This window comes from Pimephales promelas, chromosome 12, assembly GCF_988280905.1.
Source record: "Pimephales promelas chromosome 12, fPimPro1.hap1.1, whole genome shotgun sequence".
Classification (NCBI taxonomy): domain Eukaryota; kingdom Metazoa; phylum Chordata; class Actinopteri; order Cypriniformes; family Leuciscidae; genus Pimephales; species Pimephales promelas.
The window spans coordinates 15865208-15889173 of NC_142780.1; the positions used below are offsets into that span (position 1 = coordinate 15865208).

Sequence of the window (23966 nt, forward strand, 5' to 3'; positions counted from 1 at the left end):
TAAGTATTTTTGCCTGTAATTTATTAATTGTGGATTAATTGTATGATAAATAAATGAATAAAACCCTGTTTATATCATGATAAGTTAGACGTAACTTAATCAGGTCACGGTCGTCACGGTCACTTCCTGTTTGAACGAGAGACAAACTCTGGACCTGAAAGGACCGAAAGGACATATCTGGACCCGATGAAAGCAACTGTTATGTGTTAGGTAAGTTATAATGTTGTTTAATTGCTTCTCTAATAGCACCTGGGTCTGTTTGGCTTGTTTGTGATGTCCTGTAGGCTCTTTGCTGCTCGTTTTACAGTTAGAAAGCAGCTAGCGCGTGATGCTAACGGAGCTAGCGGACTTTTAAGTTAGTGATTCTGTTTACAGACTGACATGAGGGAATCAGCGATGCTTGTGTCATTTTAAACTCGTTTTAGATTGAACTTTAATTGTAACTGCTACCTTTAATGATCACATAAAATAGTCTAGCCTTCATAATAACGCGTTGTCATGACTACAGTCTGTGTTTTTTACCCAGTACAGTATATTACTACAGTTATGCTTACATTAAGAAACATGTGCTCTTATCACTCCTGACTATAATTCAATATACTCTGAATATTAATATAACTGTCAGTCTGATTAAGTCTTATTAATACTGTTACTATTGCCTGTAATTTATCAATTGTGAATGCAATTTATTAAATGAATAGTTATGTTCAATTAACATATTCCTTAAATATCATATAATAAAGTATTCAAATAACTTGAATGCCGTTTACCATAATTTATCGATTTATTTAAAACAAACTTGTTGAATAATATGTCAATAGGTCAGGATTACTCCAGGGCAGATTCAGCCATCATTATAAAGCTGAATTCAGTGTTTCCATGCTTAAGTGACACTGTTTAATAAAGCTGTGTCAGGTACATGATATGTTATTTACAGTTACTTGTTTTATTATTAAAGGTTAAAAATGACCCAATGTAATAGACAGGCACGATATTGCAAAAAACTGATATTGCAATATTTGTTGTTGTTTTTTTCTACAATACATAATGCAACATATAAAAAGCAATTTCTACAAATGACTTAAATAGCTCTATTTGGCAATAATGAATCATTCTAGAATGATTGGCGTGATTTTGTTGGGGTTTGTATCTGTATAGAAAAAAATAAGCATAGATAAAAAAAATGTAACAAGGATGTGAAATAATCAGTGGCTCATATTTTCCAGGTAAGTCTAGCAACATTTAGGTACTGAAATTGAGTAAATAACTGTAAAATAACACTGCATCATCTTTAGGTTATGCATGTATAGCCTGACTTCACATATGCCTAATACTGCAGTGTCACTAGACTCACTACCACAGATAGGTATGAATGATAAAGCAATATATTGTGCAGCCCTACAGATTAATGTTCAGGGCTTTAGTGCATCACATTACATGCGTGTTCATTACAGTATGTCAGGTTGTGTGTAGCTTTACACCTGGTTTATGAGGACACCGTTTTATGAGGACATCATAAGAACATGTTCCTGATGTTTGACTTGACTGGAGAATCTGTGTGTGTTGTGTAAGTTTGACAGAATCCTGGTCTATGAGGACACAGTTTTACCAGGACACAAATATGGAATATTAGGATCGATACTGATATACTGACCCATAATTCACAGCTCATTTTGTCAAAAGGTCAGGATTACTCCAGGGCAGATTCAGCCATCATTATGAAGCTGAATTCAGTGTTTCCATGCTGAAGTGACACTGTTTAATAAAGCTGTGTCAGCTACATGATATGTTATTTACAGTGTTGATTTTACTTGTTTTATTATTAAAGGTTAAAAATGACCCTATGTAATAGATCGGCACGATATTGCAAAAAACTGATATTGCAATATTTGTTTTTTCTACAATATACGTATAATGCAATATAAAAAGCAATTTCTACAAATTACTTAAATAGCTCTATTTGGAGATAATTAATAATTCTAGAATGATTGGCGTGATTTTGTTGGGGTTTGTATCTGTATAGAAAATAATAAATGGAAAGCATAGATAAAAAAAATGTAACAAAGATGTGAAATAATCAGTGGCTCATATTTTCCAGGTGAGTCTAACAACATTTAGGTACTGAAATTGAGTAAATAACTGTAAAATAACACTGCATCATCTTTAGGTTATGCATGTATAGCCTGACTTCACATATGCCTAATACTGCAGTGTCACTAGACTCACTACCACAGATAGGTATGAATGATAAAGCAATATATTGTGCAGCCCTACAGATTAATGTTCAGGGCTTTAGTGCATCACATTACATGCGTGTTCATTACAGTATGTCAGGTTGTGTGTAGCTTTACACCTGGTTTATGAGGACACCGTTTTATGAGGACATCATAAGAACATGTTCCTGATGTTTGACTTGACTGGAGAATCTGTGTGTGTTGTGTAAGTTTGACAGAATCCTGGTCTATGAGGACACAGTTTTACCAGGACACACATATGGAATAGTAGGATTGATACTGATATACTGACCCATAATTCACAGCTCATTTTGGCGAATACCAATATCAAAAACTATTTGTGCTTGTTAGATTAAATGTAATCATTGAAGAAGTTAAAAAATAGTAACCTCTGTTGAAATTGGCTTTCAATAAGTAATAATAAAATTTGTACTTGTTTGTCTTTATATATATATATATATATATATATTATTTGCTCTTCTTTCTTTTTTTCAGATGATAACTGATAAGACCATGTTAATGTAATAATTGAGTTATTCCTTAAAGAATAGAACAGATTTCAGTTCCTCAGAAACAGATTGTTATCAGTCACTGAATTATGATTGTGTGTATAAGAAGTGAGTCATGATCACGTACTGTATTTCTAGCACAGGCGCAATGTCTCGTATTATATCACTCTCATACATAAACATACTTAAACTCAGGGTGCCATCCAAATGTTTCTAGTTACCAGTGTCCTGGTAAAACTACTGTCCTCATAGACCAGACTTCTGTCAAACTTACACAACACACTGAGATTCTCCAGTCAAGTCAAACATCAGGAACATCTCATCTCATCTTATGATGTCCTCATAAAAAAATGGTGTAAGACACGTGACATTCTTTAATGAAAACACTTGTAATGTGATGCATAAAATCCATTAAAATTACCTTGGCTAACATTTAAATATTGAAATGTTTTGTAATCTTGTATATTATCTCAAATCAATATTTCATGTGGAAATAAGTATTGATAGGTAGCTGTGTATCGGGACCCTGATTATTAATAACTGGCTGACTACATTGTCCTTATATATTATTTATGATTTTTTTAAACTCTTAGGTGAAGTGTTCTGTATGTAACGCTTTATTTCATATTTTCAGATGAGCCATAAGACCCAGTTGTCCTCAGGCAGTGATGATTATGTGCTCTGACTCTGGGACTGCACGAGGTAAGTGAGAGTTGTGCTGGAAGAGAATGAGCAAACGAAGCAGACACATTGTGAGATCTAGTGTTCACATATTTACACCAGTGTTTCATGTCTACTTTTATGTTTTGTAGACTCCCAGTGAGGTTGATCGCTCCACTCTCGAAATCAACACTCGAAATCAAGTCGGAGATGAACAGAAGGTATTGTTTTTTTTTTTTTTTTTTTTTGGAAATCAAATTAGGGATACACAGATATGAACATTTGGGCCGAGTTCAATAACTGATCATTCTTTATATTTGAAAGCCGAGATCTGATATATTGGCAAATTGTATATACTTTGAAAGGCCTAATTACAAAAACGAAACGATCATCATTAAAAGCCAATCTCCCAAACACTTCAACATGAAACAAACAAATACAGTACAGTAGCCTAGTTTGAACCAGTGAGGAATTAATTAACTTTAAAATTTATTTTACATTCATATTTCCATTCACTTTTTTGAAAAAAATGTTAGTGTCTTGTTAGTATTAGTTAACATTAACTAACAATGAACAATAGTTCTACAGGATTTATTAATCTTTCTTAAAGAGCCATTAAACCCCAAACCAAATTTTCTGAGATTTTAACAGAGGTATGTGTGTTGAACACCATTGAAGACAATGTTAGCATCTGTTAGATTTAATAGTATGGTTAAAATGGTTAAATTTAAGGGGTATTTTTCCGCTTTTTTCGTCTTCCAGTTTTAAAATCTTCATCGTGGCAGTGCGGTGTTAGTGCGTTGATGACGGAGAAACATCTCCGAGTGTTGTTCTTTGCTCGGGTTTTAACAAAAAGGAAACGTTCAAATCGCTTAAAACCATAGACTGTAAAAGAAATGGCTGAACGACTGCGCAGGCTCAAACTGAGCTTGACGACGGAGATGAGACTTGAGTAACCTAGTAGCGGTGCAAAGAGAAATCTGAATCATTCCCTTCCGAATCTTGCAGAGCCGGAGAGCGCGAGTAAGAGCTGTCCATGAGCTCGCAGCAGGAGCAACTCTACAGCTCTCTATGGGCTTCTCCCTTGACTTTATGCCTCCACGTCCCCCCGAATGCTGAGCTTCTCCTCCACTCTATATGGTAATTGCTCTAGTGTGCGACAGAGTCTCGTGACGCAATCGTTAGCCTATTTTTACAAAAACATCTTCTAAATCGGCCGTAACGTAAGATACAAAGTAATGGGGCCTTTTATACATTGTCATGTTTCTTTAGTAGGGTTTGGTATCGTTTGGGTTTTATCCGATACCAGTACCTACTAGGTATTTTTTAAACGGTTCCGGTGCCTAAATGGTTCTTGAAACGGTACTCAAGAAAAGGAAACCGCACACACTTTGTCAAAAAAATAATATCCCTTTATTTACAGGGCCAAACTGGACACAATATTAACTTACAATATAAACAAGTAACATATGTTAATAATAAATAAACCAAATATAAAATAAAAAATCATATTTACATAATATCAAATAAAACAATATTATATCAAACAATATAATTATACTGGAGATTAATAGAGATTACTACCAGGGTAATATAATATCGACATGGCTACAGGTTCCCATGTTTTGTCTGCTTTAACTAGTCATGTAAGTTATCTGGTCATTTACTAGTTAAGCTCTTATCCAGTTTTATATTTCGTTCCCACTGCATATGAACATATGAAAGAGAACGTCTCTGTGTAAACCATGTTCTCTGAATAGGGAACGAGATGCTCCGTTCGCTGCCAAACTCCTCGCGCTGCTGACAAGCTTCCTTTTTCAACAGAGAAATCTGAGGAGCAGAGCATGCGCGCACTAATATAATATGACGACGTGAGCGTCAAGGCGGTGCGAATGGTGATTCTATATGGGCTTAAGTTCAGACAATCGTTCTGACGCGTAATTTTACACGTGAAATGCAGCCAAACCTTGCAGCGTTTTGTCTTCGGCATCTTCAATAATATCCTCGCTATCGGCAGACGTTCCGGGAGTCTCCCGCATATTGATAACGGCTCCTGGATAATCGCAAATTAGTTCAAATCTCCCGGAATCTAGAGCGAGCGAGCAAAAGCGCGTGCGAGACAGATCAGACAGTGCTTCAATAAACCGTATAGTACGCGCACGTTGGAGAGGGAGAGGGAGACAGCGAGAGACTGCGTGTGTGCGCCTCACGCCATAGACTTTGGTTACTACCCAACCCTTTTCTTTAGAAATAAATAATGGACAAATGGAGTCTTTGGACATCTTCGATGTAAAGTTATTCGCTGTCACCAAAATGATTGGGAGTCAATGGAAGCCAACGTTTCTGATAAGTTCCTCGATTTTGACGGATTAGAAATGGGCTTGAATGAGGTCTATGCCAGACTTACTTGCAGAGTAAATCTAAATTTGCCGGAAGTTGTCTGGGTTTGCCAAGTCCACTCCGCACACACAATAAGGGAATGATTTTACTCAAACCATATTGTTGATAAATGATACAAGAACAAAAAAAAGTACTAGTTATGAATAATAACGCATCAGTGTTTTTTAAACATGTAGAACTTTTTAATATAAAACATTTGAATATTACAGTAAACATCTTTAATATTTCTGTTTCAAATAGCGTTGTGTTTGAGCTGTGCTAAAGCTTAAGAGCTGAAGGAACACCCATAAACTGAAGCTTTATTAGATGGTTTTAGCTCAACGGAACACAGCCTATATATGATTGATTAGATATTTATACAAAATCATGCAGACATTAACTTGAGAAAAGTTATATAGTGAAACTCCTGTTGTGGATGAAACAGCAGCTAAACCCAAAGAATTCACAAAGTTTTTAATGCAGTAGTTTGCTCATTATAATGTTATGTATATGACAGTCCCAATCATAGTTATTATTGTTCTGCTTTGCTGTTTGAGCGCATGTGCTAAAGGAGATGATCACCGCTAGGCCTACAGTGAAGCGCTTTACTGCAGCGATCATTTACTCAGCCAAATGATTTCTATATGAGATAAAGTATATATATATATATATATATATACATATACATATAACAAAATAAAAGAGATCACAGATTTGTGATTCAAACTGTTCACAACCATCATGGGGAACAGCGCACATCTGAAGCTGAAGGACATAATCCATTATTCATCAGTGTTAATCAACCTAATTTTCCTATCGAATTGACAACGATAACATTAAAAATTTATTTTCCAATACTGATATGGAGCCCTATATATCATACATCTCTGAGTGGTTATGACCATATATCTATAGGGTTTTAACTATATACATGATCACAACTTGCGTATGTCACCCTGTTTTAAAACTGAAGTCCCTATTCATCTCATTAATTTGATCACTATTAATACTAAGTGGTTTGAAATGTACCATCATGCCTGAATTTGTTTTGGCATGATCAGCCTTCTTTTGCTCAAGTATATCATTGATAATGTGAAATTGTTTTAATCTTATGTTTTATGACCGTGATCAGTCAGTGTTGATGGAGTCAAGTATCTGTGCTGCTTCATTTGGAGAATCTCTGAGTCCTTTGTCTTTAGTAGAATGTTAATTTTTTCTTTCTTTACCTTGCTTTCAGATGAGCCCTGAGAAGGACCATATCAGATCATCATTGGAGGGTCAAGAGTCAAGACTGTGTTGACATGGTAATAAAAAGAGCATTGCATCATTTTAGAAATTGCTAGTCTAGTAAGATCTTTATCACATCATATTTTTTTTTTTACACCTGAGGCCTGTACCATGATGCTGATCATCAACTTTCTCTGTCAACTCAGGCTTTGATCCTGAGTTTAGGTGTGACATCAGTAGCCAACAGCCAATCACATGCTGAGAAAGAGAAACTCATTCAAAACTGAAATTCATTTCTCGCAAGAGAAAAGCAGCACAATTCACTTATTAAATAGAAATATTAAAATATTAAGAATTTAAACAAATTTACACAACAAGAAGAAAATATCTGTCTATGAAAGAGGACAACTAAAAGAAAAAGGCTTGTCACTGTATATCAGTGCAAGTAAAAGTTGTGAAGTTTTATAGCTTCATATTTTTATAGCTATAGCATTTTATAGCTTTATCTATTGATTCTAAAGTATATTTATGTTACCTTTTATATATTTATTTATTCATTTAAAATCTGCATTGTAGTTGATGAACTAAAATTGTACATGTGTGATAGATTAAGGGAATAATAATTTCTAAATCATACAAATTTATTATTCTAAATAAACATTACTAAAAATTACTAAAAGACTTTCATGGTGCCTTAAACCCAGGGTTGGCGCAAAGTAAACTGAAACATAGCTGGCTAGCCACCTAAACCAGCTTCATGGTAAAGGCCCCGGGTCATTTCATTGTCAAAACAATTCCATTTACACCTGGCCACATAAATGTGTTCACAAAACGGATATAAATCCGAATCTTCAAATCCCACGCTATATCAGATTTAAAGGTGTTCACGTCATTGAAAGCAACCACTATGAGCCACATTTTATGTATCGTCAGCTAATTTTAAGATCAATAGAGAGAGAGTAACATCTGCACTGGTAAAATCATCAAGATGACTCTGTTGATCATCTGTGACTTTAGTTTTCAATTGGTATTTTGCGCATCAGAATGCTGAAGAGATACTCAGCTACTCATCTGTAGTGATGCGTGTTGCAGAAGCACTGTCATATCTCACTATAACATGTCATTATAGCCTCTTAACTGTTTATTATTTGGCATTTTTTCGGAGTCAAATTTATACAGTGTTACCATTTATTACCTTTACTCTAGTGACCCACCACAGTTTGATCCAAATGAACCAAAAATATTTGTCTTTGTTTATTTTATATTATATCATAATTCTTTTTTTTAAATATTATTTATTTTTGGCAAAGCATCTCTCAAACAAACTAAAATCAAAAGTACAACATGGTTTATAGCGCCCTTATCAAATGGCAAAAGTCGATAATTAAGCAAGTGCTGAAGAGCACACTTTACTCGCTCGATCAGCTCATGATCTGCCTTTTTCCACGCCCCGTTTCTCAGGGAATGAATGCAGTGAACTCCATCTCTGAGTTTAACATGCATTTGGCACGCAACCAGCACCAGTTACATTATTTTCACATTCGCATTATATCCACATTTTTTGTGGTAATAAGATTTTGTAATAAGATGCGTTTATAAACCTGTTTTCACTGAAACTGCAGGTTTCTGCCAGTATAACAGCTTATGTGACGAAATTAAGAAAGTATTATAACCTCCTATTGTAAAATAATATACGCATAAAATATTAATTTTTCATTGACAGTTTTAGAATATTACGGTCTTAGCGATAATTCGAATAATAGGCATCTTAGTGAAGTATTATAGTTTTTATTAATATTATTATTATTAAACGGCGTAATTTTTCATGTTTCATAAATGACATCTGAATACAGGTTAAACTGAAGATGTTCTTGTTTTAAATGTCTCTTTTTCTCTTAGATGAGATCAGTGTGACGGATTCTGCTGCCAGTGATCCTGATGGAAGCGGTTCTGGAGGAGATGTTGCTGCTGGAGCTGCAGCGTCTCTAGTTATGTTGGTATGTGTCAACTAATGCTGGGTACACACCAAAATAATTTTTACATCTTATAAGATTTTCAAAATGTGATAGACCACAAACATGAGGCCAAAAATCCTAGATTTAACCATTTTGCTCCTATAGTTTTGCTCCACACACGAACAGGTTTTTAACCAGAGTCTCGACTGTGAGCACAAAATCTCGCAAGAGTTCAGAATACAGAATACAGAATAGTTTTTGGAAAGGTTTTACATAACACGTTGTATAAACATTCGTGCTGTTGCCACAAATCTAGCTGATCCTCCATCTCTGCTGTCCACAACAATTTCACTTTGTGCTGCGCCATGACTGCGTTTGTTATGGGTGTCAAAATGAATCGTTTCTACGATGCATTGTGATGCGGACGAGGACGATTTGGTATCGGTTCAGTAATAGACCATAACCGGTTATAATGCACTGACGCTTTTTTCTGACGTCATTTATCACGTATGTGCTTTGTTGCGGTAGCATACACTGGCAGAGGGAGGCGAGTCCCCCCGAGTGCGAGTCAATAAAAATGCTCCAACTACTTTAAAAGCCTACATCTGGCCACATTTGGCTTTTATGAACAACCCGGTAAGACCTGGAGAAGACACGCGCTGTGTGCGCTCATGTCACGCACACAGATTATGCAGGATGTAATACCACTAACTTGATAAACCGTGTTAGCCGTGTGCACCCGAGCTGTTATTGCGTGCAGATTCACTGCTTTAGAGTAAGATGAGCTCCAATGTCACCCGAATCCACAGCCAAACACACATCATCCACACGCCCTAATAATGCTCTCTGACTTAAGTATCCGCACCCAATGGTCAAATTAAAATTATACTGTGTTGCGTATATAACTGGCTTAATTGTTTTAAGCCAGTTGTATAGACTGAAAACAATTATAAACGCAACACTTTTGTTTTTGCCCCCATTTTTCATGAGCTGAACTCAAAGATCTGAGACTTTTTCTATGTACACAAAAGGCCATTTCTCTCAAATATTGTTCATAAATATGTGTTAGTGAGCACTTCTTCTTTGCCGAGATAATCCATCCACCTCACAGGTGTGTTTTAGGCTGGCCACAATAAAAGGCCGCTCTATAATGTGCAGTTTTATCACACAGCACAATGCCTCAGATGTCGAAGTTTTGAGGGAGCGTGCGATTGGCATGCCGACTGCAGGAATGTCCACCAGAGCTGTTGCCCATGAATTGAATGTTAATTTCTCTACCATTAGCCGTTTCCAAAGGTGTTTCAGAGAATTTTCCAGCACATCCAGCCGGCCTCACAACCGCACACCACGTGTAACCACATCAGCCCAGGACCTCCACATCCAGCCTCTTCTCCTACAAGACTGAGACCAGCCAACCAGACTGCTGCTGCAACAACCAGTTTGCATAGCTGTCAGAAAGTGTCTCAGGGAAGCTCATCCGCATGCTCGTCCTCCTCATCGGGGTCTCGGCTGGACTACAGTTCATCCTTGTAACCGACTTGAGTGGACTAATTCTCACATTCGATGCCGTCTGGCACTTTAGAGAGCTGTTCTCTCCACGGATGAATCCCGGTTTTCACTGTACAGGACAGATGGCAGACACCGTGTATGCCGTCGTGTGGATGAGCGGTTTGCTGATGTCAACGTTGTGGATCGAGTGGCCCATGGTGGCGGGAGGGTTATGGAATGGGCAGGCGTATGTTATGGACAATGAACACAGGTGCATTTTATTGATGGCATTTTGAATGCACAGAGAGACCGTGACGAGATCCTGAGGCCCATTGTTGTGTCATGTTGCAGCATATATAGTTGCATATATAGTATGCAACAATATCATGTTGCATACTCACCGGATATGTGACCCATTGAGCATGTTTGGGATGCTCTGGATCGGCGTTTAAGACGGTGTGTTCCAGGTTCTGCCAATATCCAGCAAGTGGACCAACACTGGACCAACATTACACACTCCACAATCAACAACCTGATCAACTCTATGCGAAAGAGATGTGTTGCACTGCGTGAGGCAAATGGTGCTCACACCAGAGACTGACTGAGGGTTTTTTGACCCCCCAATACAGTAGAACTGCACATTTTAATGTGGCCAGCCTGAGGCACACCTGTGCAATAATCACATAGTCTAATCAGCATCTTGATACGCCACACCTGTGAGGTGGATGGATTATCTCGGCAAAGGAGAAGTGCTCACTAACACTGATTTAAACGATATGTGAACAATATTTGAGAGAAATGGCCTTTTGTGTACATAGAAAAAGTCTTAAATCTTTGAGTTCAGCTCATGAAAAATGGGGGCAAAAACAAATGTGTTGCGTTTACAATTGTTCAGTGTGTGTGTGTGTATATATATATAATGCTATAGTGTTTCAGTAGGTAATATCAGATTACATTTCTTAACATTTCTTTTGTCATTAATTGTAATAATCAGTCAATAATCAGTTATCAATAATCAGATATTTGCACTATAGTGTGCACCTTTTCTAGAAGAACATTAATGGAGTCAGTGTTGCACCAACATTGTAATTCTGGCCGATACCAATACGTTGATGATGTTCATGTTGGTCTAAAACTTTAAAAGCATCTGTTTAACACAACATTTCATCTGAATATCATTTGAAATGTATTTTTTAGATATCAGATGTAAAACCAGTTTTAAGCTCTAGATACAGGTTTGAGTTACATCTGAGTTTCTGATCAGTATATAACTGATTTCTTCCAGGTGTTCAGAAGATGCCCATCGAGAAAACCACTGACGTGCCTCAAGGTACCCGAGGTTTAAATCAGAATATGACCATCTAGTAAGCTTTATCTATGAGAGCTCATGTACTTACAAAGCATGTTGTATTCTGTACAGAGAATGACAGTGAGGAAGAAATTGAAAACCTTGTGGAAAGGACAAAAAGTGTGCTGATCAAATGCTGAAGTTACAGCTGCAATTAAACATGTTAAGGCACATATAACCAAAGGAAAACTGGCCACACTGACTGAATGGCAGAAGTGTAAGACCACTGAAGACCCTTTCCGTGGAGTTTCAATCTCTACCTCACTCTCATTCTCAGCGCAGAAGAATACATGCTTTAGTAAGCTCTAAACACACGGGAGCTCATGTACTTACAATGATAGTTATATTAACACTAGACGCTTCTAGAGCTGATGTACAACCCAAGCAAACTTTGTTAAATAATTTTCCTGTAAATCTGCTTTGAAACTTGACTTGACAATTCTGTTTATATTTTCTGGAAATAACAGAGGTAAACCGTCCGTTGTAATTTGGTTTGTTTTGCAAATGTATATATCGCGATATGCATATCGCGACGGCTTGCAATAGCTGGGGTCATGAACAAAAGAAAATCACTCACTGCTGTTTGCTGAATAACTGTATATATGTAAATAATACAGTGAAAACTAAGCAGTGTTTTATTTTCACATTTGATTATTCAGTTTCTGTTGTTAAATAATCCTAATGTAGGATAATCTGAACCCTGTGCTTTAGCATAAGAAGTGTTATTTTAATATCAGTGTACAGTAAAACACTGATGTTCACTTTCAGAAGCTGATGTTTTCTTGTCACAAAAAGAATGTGAAACATGTATGTAAGGTTAAATAATAGATAATTTAAGTTTGTTTTACACACTTTAAACATTACTGTATCGAATATCGCATTATTTAATGAGTTAACGCATATCGCTTTTTTCTTCAATACTGTGCAGCACTAAGCAGCATCTATTGTATGTTGAGTGAGTTAATTTTATACATTTCAAAGCCTGTTTAATGACATCTTTAAAATGTGTCTGCTTCAAAGGGCTGTTTTGTCAATCATTGACCATGTTTTTAAGTTTGTGGATGTGACTTTACACTTAAAATGGCATGACATGATGGAATTACATGGTAAAACTGAAAAAAAACCTCAATGTTTATGATGATATTATTGAAGTCATAATTAAAGCACTTGTAAAACACTTCTGTCCCTGTAATGTTGCAAGTTTTTTTGTGTATTGTATTGGAGATCCAGTACTCTTAAATCACCCTAGTCTTGGTAATACACCATCTCGTCAGGTTTGTGTGTGTGTGTGGGCATGTACCAGTAAAACACACTCGTCCGTATAATGTTGGATTGTGCAGTTGTGTATTGTGTTTAAGATCCAGTACTCTTAAATCACTCTAGTCTTGGTAATACACTATGTTATCAGGTGTGTGTGTGTGTGTGTGGCCATGTACCAGTAAACACACTCGTCCTTATAATGTTGGATTGTGCAGTTGTGTATTGTGTTTAAGATCCAGTACTCTTAAATCACCTTAGTCTTGGTAATACACCATCTCGTCAGGTTTGTGTGTGTGTGTGGGCATGTACCAGTAAAACACATAGGTCCCTGTAATCCACCCAAATGACATATTTTGTGTATTGTAAAATGAGTGTCCTCATAATCAGGTCGGGCCCCATAAATCACAATTATGTCATAGGCGGGAACATTTTAGGAGGGGGCGGGAATGTCCTTGTATACCACCATTTTTATATTTTCTGTTCTGTTGTGTGTATAGAACATTTAAAGTCAGATTTGTGATCTGCAGATCAAAACAAAATTTTTGATAGTTGTATCATCACTGTAGGGCATTGGGAAAGGTGTGTCCCTATATACCACCACCACACCGGTGCGACCTTCTATACCACAAAAACAAGTATGTGTGTGTGTGTGTGTGTGTGTGTAAGCAATATGAGAGGCTGTGCTGTATCGTGAATAAGTAACGGTTCTCCGCTTACCGGTAACCGTAACTCCGCTTCGCGTCGTGCCTAACGCCCTTCAGCCGTTACTTATTCACGATACAGCAATTGCCTCGAGTAGCCTACCTTATTGCTTTTATAAAACGGTTGCCACACAATATTAAAGTAAAAAAAATGTATTAGTGCAACTTTCGTGTAGTTAAATCAATAAAAAACATTCCTTCCGCTAGAAAAATATAGTACCTGACCGTGAACAACAACGTTCCAATGTGTAGCCTAATAGCAGGAAAGCTCAAATAAAAACAACAAACCATTCTCAAACTTTGTCTCATTCTTTTTTTTTTTTTTTTTTTTACAAGACAAAATTTGTGAAATTTCCTCACACAAATAGGCATAGTTTATCTCTCAGCAAAATACAAATAAAATAAAAATAAAAAACAAGGGCACATATTTTGATAGATAACAGTTAGGTCTTTAATCTAGTTATTAATTAGTTGGTAAAATGCTACCTTAGGTTCACATATCGCGTCTTTTGCGCGCTCAAGTTCGTTATTTCAAATGTAGGCGCGCGGTATGCGCGCTCATAATGGAAGCGACGCGGTCGCGGTGCGACGCGCTCGTTTTTTCCAGGCGCGTCCGCGCCGCATCGAGATAAAAACATCTCAACTTTTCAGAACGCCGCAAGCGCACCGTAGGTCACGTGACACGAACCAACCAATCAGCTTCCTCGCCATTTTTGTTAAAATATAATCAAACTGGTCCTTGTCCACTCTGAAATAGGCTTTGAACCTCCCATTGTCCAGGCGGAGTTCCTGAATCAGCTGGTGAAATTCCCCATGGTTCTTGCGTTTTTGTAGTATGGGGTGCACCCAAACACTGCGGAGTTTTTTAACTTTTCTGAGTAAATAAATCTTGTAACAGAGTTACAGCAAGGGTTTTTCGGTGGTGGAAATCCATTGCTGAAATTTCCTTCATGTAATGGAGAGCGCAGCTGATGGTTGCTTAGCAACGACAGACGGCTCCGAAGTGCAACCGCCCTAGCGCTTCTTTGGAAAAAGGAGAACGCGTGCGCCTAGCGTTTTCTACGCGTTTTTAGGCGCGATATGTGAACGGCCGAGATACTTTATTTATTGTTGTTTATTTTAATTTATTTGAACATCTCCGTTTATTGTGCATGCATTTATATCTCATTTCAATCGGCTCCACTGTGGTGATATTTTAGTTGGGGCTCAGCGCTGTCAGCGGTGTTTTCTGTTGCAGCAAGAATGTCACAGACATAATTTAAAAAGGCTACAATGTTTCGTTTTATACTAGGTAAATTTCGTAAATAAATCGAAGTAAATTTCGATTTATACTAGGTGGCATGACGATGGATAAGTGGTTTGAGGAACAATTTGGAGAGACTTCTACAAATAGGGCTACGAACCGTCATGTTGAAGTGCTGAAATGTGAATTTGATACATTCGAGAAGACTCGTAGCCTAATGAAAAAAAATGCCGTGCAGCAAACCCAATGGGCAGTGAAATACTTCGGTGACTGTGTGGTGACAGGTTTGGGATTAAGCGCATCAGACAGTTTTATGGTGCGGAAATCTTTAGTAGAAATCGGTGAGTGATGCTCCGGTTTTTCACGACCCTCTCTTCTCATTGTCTTTACGACTCCAACGAAAACGTTATTGGATGAGGTGAATTCGCTGTCTCTTATCAGAAACACGGACAAACTCAAAGGTGGATCATTAAGGAATCTGTTCCCGCACGTAACGCTACATAGATACTGATCCCATATTTTTCTCCTATAAGTTTCTCCAATCTCCTCAAAACTCTGGATTCTGATAGAGGGCCATGAGACTTAGACCTGAGTGCAAAAATGGAGGCTCTAGCCCCTTCCAGAGCTGAGATATCGAAACTCAAAAATTCGGCCCGAAAAAAAAACGACAGTGGTACCCCTTACGTTTTTTTTTTCGGGCGAAAAATTAAGTTTCTCCAATCTTCCCAAAACTCAGGATTCTGATAGAGGGCCATGAGACTTAGACCTGAGTGCAAAAATGGAGGCTCTAGACCCTTCCAGAGCTGAGATATCGAAACTCAAAAATTCGGCCCGAAAAAAAAACGACAGTGGTACCCCTTACGTTTTTTTTTTCGGGCGAAAAAATAAGTTTCTCCAATCTTCCCAAAACTCTGGATTCTGATAGAGGGCCATGAGACTTAGACCTGAGTGCAAAAATGGAGGCTCTAGCCCCTTCCAGAGCTGAGATATCGAAACTCAAAAATTCGGCCCAAAAAAAAAAACGACAGTGGTACCCCTTACGTTTTTTTTTGTTTTTTTTTCGGGTGAAAAATTAAGTTTCTCCAATCTTCCCAAAATTCTGGATTCTGATAGAGGGCCATGAGACTTAGACCTGAGTGCAATAATGGAGGCTCTAGACCCTTCCAGAGCTGAGATATCGAAACTCAAAAATTAGAACCGAAAAAAAAAACGACAGTGGTACCCCTTTCGTTTTTTTTTTTTTCGGGCTAAAAATTTAGTTTCTCCAATCTCCTCAAAACTCTGGATTCTGATAGAGGGCCATGAGACTTAGACCTGAGTGCAAAAATGGAGGCTCTAGCCCCTTCCAGAGCTGAGATATCGGAACTCAAAAATTTGACACGAAAAAAAAAAACGACAGTGGTACCCCTTTCGTTTTTTTTTTTTCGGGTGAAAAATTAAGTTTCTCCAACCTTCTCAAAACTCTGGATTCTGATAGAGGGCCATGAGACTTAGACCTGAGTGCAAAAATGGAGGCTCTAGCCCCTTCCAGAGCTGAGATATCGAAACTCAAAAATTCAGCCCGAAAAAAAAAAACGACAGTGGTACCCCTTACGTTTTTTTTTTCGGGCGAAAAATTAAGTTTCTCCAATCTTCCCAAAACTCTGGATTCTGATAGAGGGCCATGAGACTTAGACCTGAGTGCAAAAATGGAGGCTCTAGCCCCTTCCAGAGCTGAGATATCGAAACTCCAAAATTCGGCCCGAAAAAAAAAAACGACAGTGGTACCCCTTACGTTTTTTTTTTTTTGTCGGGCGAAAAATTAAGTTTCTCCAATCTTCCCAAAACTCTGGATTCTGATAGAGGGCCATGAGACTTACACCTGAGTGCAAAAATGGAGGCTCTAGCCCCTTCCAGAGCTGAGATATCGGAACTCAAAAATTCGGCCCGAAAAAAAAAACGACAGTGGTACCCCTTACGTTTTTTTTTTTCGGGCGAAAAATTAAGTTTCTCCAATCTTCCCAAAACTCTTGATTCTGATAGAGGGCCATGAGACTTAGACCTGAGTGCAAAAATGGAGGCTCTAGACCCTTCCAGAGCTGAGATATCGAAACTCAAAAATTTGACCCGAAAAAAAAACGACAGTGGTACCCCTTTCGTTTTTTTTTTCCGGGCGAAAAATTAAGTTTCTCCAATCTTCTCAAAACTCTGGATTCTGATAGAGGGCCATGAGACTTAGACCTGAGTGCAAAAATGGAGGCTCTAGCCCCTTCCAGAGCTGAGAAATCGAAACTCAAAAATTCGGCCCGAAAAAAAAACGACAGTGGTACCCCTTACGTTTTTTTTTTTTGGGCGAAAAATTAAGTTTCTCCAATCTTCCCAAAACTCTGGATTCTGATAGAGGGCCATGAGACTTAGACCTGAGTGCAAAAATGGAGGCTCTAGACCCTTCCAGAGCTGAGATATCGAAACTCAAAAATTTGACCCGACAAAAAAAACGACAGTGGTACCCCTTTCGGTTTTTTTTTTTCGGGCTAAATATTAAGTTTCTCCAATCTTCTCAAAACTCTGGATTCTGATAGAGGGCCATGAGACTTAGACCTGAGTGCAAAAATGGAGGCTCTAGCCCCTTCCAAAGCTGAGATATCGAAACTCAAAAATTCGGCCCGAAAAAAACAACAACAGTGGTACCCCTTACGTTTTTTTTTTTTGGGCGAAAAATTAAGTTTCTCCAATCTTCCCAAAACTCTGGATTCTGATAGAGGGCCACGAGACTTAGACCTGAGTGCAAAAATGGAGGCTCTAGCCCCTTCCAGAGCTGAGATATCGAAACTCAAAAATTCGGCCCGAAAAAAAAACGACAGTGGTACCCCTTACGTTTTTTTTTTTTGGGCGAAAAATTAAGTTTCTCCAATCTTCCCAAAACTCTGGATTCTGATAGAGGGCCATGAGACTTAGACCTGAGTGCAAAAATGGAGGCTCTAGCCCCTTCCGGAGCTGAGATATCGAAACTCAAAAATTCGGCCCGAAAAAAAAAAACGACAGTGGTACCCCTTACGTTTTTTTTTTTTTGGGCGAAAAATTAAGTTTCTCAAATCTTCCCAAAACTCTGGATTCTGATAGAGGGCCATGAGACTTACACCTGAGTGCAAAAATGGAGGCTCTAGCCCCTTCCAGAGCTGAGATATCGAAACTCAAAAATTCGGCCCGAAAAAAAAAACGACAGTGGTACCACTTACGTTTTTTTTTTTTTTTTGGGCGAAAAATTAAGTTTCTCCAATCTTCCCAAAACTCTGGATTCTGATAGAGGGCCATGAGACTTACACCTGAGTGCAAAAATGGAGGCTCTAGCCCCTTCCGGAGCTGAGATATCGAAACTCAAAAATTCGTCCCGAAAAAAAAACGACAGTGGTACCCCTTACATTTTTTTTTTTTGGGTGAAAAATTAAGTTTCTCCAATCTTCCCAAAACTCTGGATTCTGATAGAGGGCCATGAGACTTAGACCTGAGTGCAAAAATGGAGGCTCTAGCCCCTTCCAGAGCTGAGATATCGAAACTCAAAAATTTGACCCGACAAAAAAAACGACAGTGGTACCCCTTTCGGTTTTTTTTTTTCGGGCTAAATATTAAGTTTCTCCAATCTTCTCAAAACTCTGGATTCTGATAGAGGGCCATGAGACTTAGACCTGAGTGCAAAAATGGAGGCTCTAGCCCCTTCCAAAGCTGAGATATCGAAACTCAAAAATTCGGCCCGAAAAAAACAACAACAGTGGTACCCCTTACGTTTTTTTTTTTTGGGCGAAAAATTAAGTTTCTCCAATCTTCCCAAAACTCTGGATTCTGATAGAGGGCCACGAGACTTAGACCTGAGTGCAAAAATGGAGGCTCTAGCCCCTTCCAGAGCTGAGATATCGAAACTCAAAAATTCGGCCCGAAAAAAAAAAACGACAGTGGTACCCCTTACGTTTTTTTTTTTTTGGGCGAAAAATTAAGTTTCTCCAATCTTCCCAAAACTCTGGATTCTGATAGAGGGCCATGAGACTTAGACCTGAGTGCAAAAATGGAGGCTCTAGCCCCTTCCGGAGCTGAGATATCGAAACTCAAAAATTCGGCCCGAAAAAAAAAAACGACAGTGGTACCCCTTACGTTTTTTTTTTTTTGGGCGAAAAATTAAGTTTCTCCAATCTTCCCAAAACTCTGGATTCTGATAGAGGGCCATGAGACTTACACCTGAGTGCAAAAATGGAGGCTCTAGCCCCTTCCAGAGCTGAGATATCGAAACTCAAAAATTCGGCCCGAAAAAAAAACGACAGTGGTACCACTTACGTTTTTTTTTTTTTTGGGCGAAAAATTAAGTTTCTCCAATCTTCCCAAAACTCTGGATTCTGATAGAGGGCCATGAGACTTACACCTGAGTGCAAAAATGGAGGCTCTAGCCCCTTCCAGAGCTGAGATATCGAAACTCAAAAATTCAGCCCGAAAAAAAAAAACGACAGTGGTACCCCTTACGTTTTTTTTTTCGGGCGAAAAATTAAGTTTCTCCAATCTTCCCAAAACTCTGGATTCTGATAGAGGGCCATGAGACTTAGACCTGAGTGCAAAAATGGAGGCTCTAGCCCCTTCCAGAGCTGAGATATCGAAACTCAAAAATTCAGCCCGAAAAAAAAAAACGACAGTGGTACCCCTTACGTTTTTTTTTTCGGGCGAAAAATTAAGTTTCTCCAATCTTCCCAAAACTCTGGATTCTGATAGAGGGCCATGAGACTTAGACCTGAGTGCAAAAATGGAGGCTCTAGCCCCTTCCAGAGCTGAGATATCGAAACTCCAAAATTCGGCCCGAAAAAAAAAAACGACAGTGGTACCCCTTACGTTTTTTTTTTTTTTGTCGGGCGAAAAATTAAGTTTCTCCAATCTTCCCAAAACTCTGGATTCTGATAGAGGGCCATGAGACTTACACCTGAGTGCAAAAATGGAGGCTCTAGCCCCTTCCAGAGCTGAGATATCGGAACTCAAAAATTCGGCCCGAAAAAAAAAACGACAGTGGTACCCCTTACGTTTTTTTTTTTCGGGCGAAAAATTAAGTTTCTCCAATCTTCCCAAAACTCTTGATTCTGATAGAGGGCCATGAGACTTAGACCTGAGTGCAAAAATGGAGGCTCTAGACCCTTCCAGAGCTGAGATATCGAAACTCAAAAATTTGACCCGAAAAAAAAACGACAGTGGTACCCCTTTCGTTTTTTTTTTCCGGGCGAAAAATTAAGTTTCTCCAATCTTCTCAAAACTCTGGATTCTGATAGAGGGCCATGAGACTTAGACCTGAGTGCAAAAATGGAGGCTCTAGCCCCTTCCAGAGCTGAGAAATCGAAACTCAAAAATTCGGCCCGAAAAAAAAACGACAGTGGTACCCCTTACGTTTTTTTTTTTTTGGGCGAAAAATTAAGTTTCTCCAATCTTCCCAAAACTCTGGATTCTGATAGAGGGCCATGAGACTTAGACCTGAGTGCAAAAATGGAGGCTCTAGACCCTTCCAGAGCTGAGATATCGAAACTCAAAAATTTGACCCGACAAAAAAAACGACAGTGGTACCCCTTTCGGTTTTTTTTTTCGGGCTAAATATTAAGTTTCTCCAATCTTCTCAAAACTCTGGATTCTGATAGAGGGCCATGAGACTTAGACCTGAGTGCAAAAATGGAGGCTCTAGCCCCTTCCAAAGCTGAGATATCGAAACTCAAAAATTCGGCCCGAAAAAAACAACAACAGTGGTACCCCTTACGTTTTTTTTTTTTGGGCGAAAAATTAAGTTTCTCCAATCTTCCCAAAACTCTGGATTCTGATAGAGGACCACGAGACTTAGACCTGAGTGCAAAAATGAAGGCTCTAGCCCCTTCCAGAGCTGAGATATCGAAACTCAAAAATTCGGCCCGAAAAAAAAACGACAGTGGTACCCCTTACGTTTTTTTTTTTTTGGGCGAAAAATTAAGTTTCTCCAATCTTCCCAAAACTCTGGATTCTGATAGAGGGCCATGAGACTTAGACCTGAGTGCAAAAATGGAGGCTCTAGCCCCTTCCGGAGCTGAGATATCGAAACTCAAAAATTCGGCCCGAAAAAAAAAAACGACAGTGGTACCCCTTACGTTTTTTTTTTTTGGGCGAAAAATTAAGTTTCTCCAATCTTCCCAAAACTCTGGATTCTGATAGAGGGCCATGAGACTTACACCTGAGTGCAAAAATGGAGGCTCTAGCCCCTTCCAGAGCTGAGATATCGAAACTCAAAAATTCGGCCCGAAAAAAAAACGACAGTGGTACCACTTACGTTTTTTTTTTTTTTTTGGGCGAAAAATTAAGTTTCTCCAATCTTCCCAAAACTCTGGATTCTGATAGAGGGCCATGAGACTTACACCTGAGTGCAAAAATGGAGGCTCTAGCCCCTTCCGGAGCTGAGATATCGAAACTCAAAAATTCGTCCCGAAAAAAAAACGACAGTGGTACCCCTTACATTTTTTTTTTTTGGGTGAAAAATTAAGTTTCTCCAATCTTCCCAAAACTCTGGATTCTGATAGAGGGCCATGAGACTTAGACCTGAGTGCAAAAATGGAGGCTCTAGCCCCTTCCAGAGCTGAGATATCGAAACTCAAAAATTTGACCCGACAAAAAAAACGACAGTGGTACCCCTTTCGGGTTTTTTTTTTCGGGCTAAATATTAAGTTTCTCCAATCTTCTCAAAACTCTGGATTCTGATAGAGGGCCATGAGACTTAGACCTGAGTGCAAAAATGGAGGCTCTAGCCCCTTCCAAAGCTGAGATATCGAAACTCAAAAATTCGGCCCGAAAAAAACAACAACAGTGGTACCCCTTACGTTTTTTTTTTTTGGGCGAAAAATTAAGTTTCTCCAATCTTCCCAAAACTCTGGATTCTGATAGAGGGCCACGAGACTTAGACCTGAGTGCAAAAATGGAGGCTCTAGCCCCTTCCAGAGCTGAGATATCGAAACTCAAAAATTCGGCCCGAAAAAAAAAAACGACAGTGGTACCCCTTACGTTTTTTTTTTTTTGGGCGAAAAATTAAGTTTCTCCAATCTTCCCAAAACTCTGGATTCTGATAGAGGGCCATGAGACTTAGACCTGAGTGCAAAAATGGAGGCTCTAGCCCCTTCCGGAGCTGAGATATCGAAACTCAAAAATTCGGCCCGAAAAAAAAAAACGACAGTGGTACCCCTTACGTTTTTTTTTTTTTGGGCGAAAAATTAAGTTTCTCCAATCTTCCCAAAACTCTGGATTCTGATAGAGGGCCATGAGACTTACACCTGAGTGCAAAAATGGAGGCTCTAGCCCCTTCCAGAGCTGAGATATCGAAACTCAAAAATTCGGCCCGAAAAAAAAACGACAGTGGTACCACTTACGTTTTTTTTTTTTTTTTGGGCGAAAAATTAAGTTTCTCCAATCTTCCCAAAACTCTGGATTCTGATAGAGGGCCATGAGACTTACACCTGAGTGCAAAAATGGAGGCTCTAGCCCCTTCCGGAGCTGAGATATCGAAACTCAAAAATTCGTCCCGAAAAAAAAACGACAGTGGTACCCCTTACATTTTTTTTTTTTGGGTGAAAAATTAAGTTTCTCCAATCTTCCCAAAACTCTGGATTCTGATAGAGGGCCATGAGACTTAGACCTGAGTGCAAAAATGGAGGCTCTAGCCCCTTCCAGAGCTGAGATATCGAAACTCAAAAATTCGGCCCGAAAAAAAAAAACGACAGTGGTACCCCTTACGTTTTTTTTTGTTTTGGGCGAAAAATTAAGTTTCTCCAATCTTCCCAAAACTCTGGATTCTGATAGAGGGCCATGAGACTTACACCTGAGTGCAAATTGGAGGCTCTAGCCCCTTCCAGAGCTGAGATATCGAAACAGTGGTACCCCTTTCGTTTTTTTTTTTTTTCGGGCGAAAAATTAAGTTTCTCCAATCTTCTCAAAACTCTGGATTCTGATAGAGGGCAATGAGACTTAGACCTGAGTGCAAAAATGGAGGCTCTAGCCCCTTCCAGAGCTGAGATATCGAAACTCAAAAATTCGGCCCGAAAAAAAAAACGACAGTGGTACCCCTTTTGTTTTTTTTTTTCGTTCTAAAAATTAAGTTTCTCCAATCTCCTCAAAACTCTGGATTCTGATAGAGGGCCATGAGACTTAGACCTGAGTGCAAAAATGGAGGCTCTAGCCCCTTCCAGAGCTGAGATATCGAAACTCAAAAATTCGGCCCGAAAAAAACGACAGTGGTACCCCTTACGTTTTTTTTTTTCGGGCGAAAAATTAAGTATCTCCAATCTTCCCAAAACTCTTGATTCTGATAGAGGGCCATGAGACTTACACCTGAGTGCAAAAATGGAGGCTCTAGACCCTACCAGAGCTGGGATATCGAAACTCAAAAATTTGACCCGAAAAAAAAAAACGACAGTGGTACCCCTTTCGGTTTTTTTTTTTCCGGGCTAAAAATTAAGTTTCTCCAATCTCCTCAAAACTCTGGATTCTGATAGAGGGCCATGAGACTTAGACCTGAGTGCAAAAATGGAGGCTCTAGCCCCTTCCAGAGCTGAGATATCTAAACTCAAAAATTCGGCCCGAAAAAAAAACGACAGTGGTACCCCTTACATTTTTTTTTTTTTTTTGGCGAAAAATTAAGTTTCTCCAATCTTCCCAAAACTCTGGATTCTGATAGAGGGCCATAAGACTTACACCTGAGTGCAATAATGGAGGCTCTAGCCCCTTCCAGAGCTGAGATATCGAAACTCAAAAATTCGGCCCGAAAAAAAAACGACAGTGGTACCCCTTACGTTTTTTTTTTTTTGGGCGAAAAATTAAGTTTCTACAATCTTCCCAAAACTCTGGATTCTGATAGAGGGCCATGAGACTTACACCTGAGTGCAAAAATGGAGGCTCTAGCCCCTTCCAGAACTGAGATATCGAAACTCAAAAATTCGTCCCGAAAAAAAAAACG

The 23966-nt window shown here is 38.8% G+C and overlaps 1 long non-coding RNA gene across 3 annotated transcripts; it reads left to right on the plus strand.

The window, feature by feature from the left end:
* The first annotated feature begins 56 nt into the window (after positions 1-56).
* Positions 57-13645, plus strand: LOC120478234 (uncharacterized). 3 transcript variants are annotated; one of them, XR_016145708.1, is made up of 7 exons: positions 57-210; positions 3378-3445; positions 3556-3624; positions 7020-7086; positions 8909-9006; positions 11738-11782; positions 13627-13645. It is a non-coding gene; the product is annotated as an uncharacterized LOC120478234 (long non-coding RNA). The 3 variants fall into 3 exon arrangements; XR_005622673.2 differs by lacking the exon at positions 13627-13645 and adding an exon at positions 11873-12579; XR_005622672.2 differs by lacking the exon at positions 13627-13645 and having other exon boundaries at positions 11738-12579.
* The last annotated feature ends 10321 nt before the right edge of the window (positions 13646-23966 follow it).